Source organism: Cicer arietinum, chromosome 8 (assembly GCF_000331145.2).
Source record: "Cicer arietinum cultivar CDC Frontier isolate Library 1 chromosome 8, Cicar.CDCFrontier_v2.0, whole genome shotgun sequence".
Classification (NCBI taxonomy): domain Eukaryota; kingdom Viridiplantae; phylum Streptophyta; class Magnoliopsida; order Fabales; family Fabaceae; genus Cicer; species Cicer arietinum.
The window spans coordinates 16,113,028-16,115,338 of NC_021167.2; positions in this window are offsets into that span (position 1 = coordinate 16,113,028).

The following is a 2,311-nucleotide window of genomic DNA, read 5'->3' on the forward strand; positions in this document are numbered from 1 at the left end:
CTGCCTGACAGTTAATCATTTCGAAGATCTTCTCCACTTCTTGGATCCATTGATCCGCTTTCTCTGAATTTTCATCCCCCTTAAACTTGGGAGGATTGTAACGACGGAAGTCTTCTAATCCTCTTGACTCTGCAGCACAGATCTCTCTTCCCCTCTTTTCAAGATCACGTTGAGTCTTGGCAGTAGTCTATGCAGCAACAGAAGCAGCCATGTTGTTCATAGCCTCCGCCATTCGATCGTCCCTATTAGCATTGGCTCTTGGAACATCATCCCTTCTTGGCGGCATGATTTTCCTATAACACCATCATCAAGTAGAGTCTTAACACTAGTTCGATAATTCCAAAACTAGCTTCCGACCACATCAGCACATAATAATTATTGCGGACCTGACAACTCAACCCCCTAAACCGACGCATGATCAGATAATAACTCCCAACTTATAGGTTGACCTACAATCTATAACTAAGGCTCCACAGCCCCCAAAGAAAACCAAACCAAAGCTCTGATACCACAATGTAACACCCCGATTTTCAAAGCGAGGGTATATATTTTTTTTCAAAAGAAATTAAACTAAAACAGAGAAATAAATAAGGAAATGCCTTTGGATAAATAATTGCGTTATAAGCAGTGGAAAAATTTCTCAAAATATGAATCCAAAATATTTACACATCAAAAAGTGGTACATGTAACCCACCGAAAATAACATGTCCAGCTGACAATATTAGTAAATGTACAGTTTTCCAGTTCAAAATAACGTAATCCAAAAAAGACATAAGTCCCCTCTATGTCATCCTAATCTGATCATTCTTCAAAAAACTATAGCTATACACCCTAAGTGATCTCCACGCGCCCCGTGAGATCCTCCTAACATAGCTCCAGTCACGCATTCCCATCTACATTCCCATCCGTAGGGTACGAACCAGTAGGATTGTCCTGGCTCTCATCTGAGGGCAAAGCCCAGATTTCCACAATAGTTGTAAAGGGCCACCAACCGAAATTAACAGTTAACACATAACATTTAAGTTTTTAAATGCACAAAATAACCTCTCAACTAAGCATGCACCTTAAAAGGATTTTCCATATGCTAAAAGTTCATATCATGCTTGCCAATTAAAAATGAAATCAAAATAAAGTTCTCAATCCATCAAGTGATACATGACTAATCAAGACATTGATAAATCAATGAGCAATCTGTTATCTAACTCAAAATAAGAATTTCTACTAAGACAATCGATTTCCAAATCGATTTCCTGAAGGAATTTAGTGAAATTTGAACTCTAGGCTCAATTCAATCGATTGGTAAATCGATTGAATGAATGACTGAGCCGCGACATTAATGCCAATCGATTTCCAAATCGATTTTGTCGATTTTGCTGAGTTCCTGTCTTTCTGCCAATCGATTTCCAAATCGATTTCGTAAAAGGTTTTGAAAAATATATTTATACAATCGATTGGCAAATCGATTAGGTCAAATTAGGGAAGTCCCTGTAACTCACCCAATCGATTGGGAAATCGATTTCCCTGTATAGTTTTCCAAAAATTCATGAATTAACCTAAGTCATTCCTAATCAAGTCCACAACCTAACACTTAGCAATTCCTACGCGATTACTACGACACACGAAGGTTCGATAACCATCATACTCACACACAATACACAACACATAGTACTTAACACCTTCATCTCAGTTATCACGATAAATCAAAATTCGAATCACTCAATCATAAACTCAAATCAAACATGACTCGCGTGCCAGGCACCCTAATGCAATGCGTATATGCCAAAATGTATGGACTCGGAATTCCAAACCAAAACCCTCCTCGAAGGGCCGTAAATCATAATTGAACCGCCTATCGCAGGCCAAAGTACCAATTACCGAGGTGCCACCTATCACGGGTCAACACGATTTACGAAAAAGCGTAAATCATAAACGTACCACCTATCACGGGTCAGTACTATTTACCGAGGTGCAACCTATCACGGGTCAGCACGATTTACTAAAAGAAAAAGCGCAAATCATAAACGTACCGCCTATCACAGGCCAAAGTACTATTTACCGAGGTGCCACCTATCACGGGTCAGCACAATTTACCAAAACGTAAATCGTAAACGTACCACCTATCACGGGTCAGTACTGTTTACCGAGGTGCCACCTATCACAGGTCAGCACGATTTACTAAAAGAAAAAGCGCAAATCATAAACGTACCGCCTATCACAGGCCAAAGTACTATTTACCGAGGTGCCACCTATCACGGGTCAGCACAATTCACCAAAAACGTAAATCGTAACCGTACCACCTATCACGGGTCAG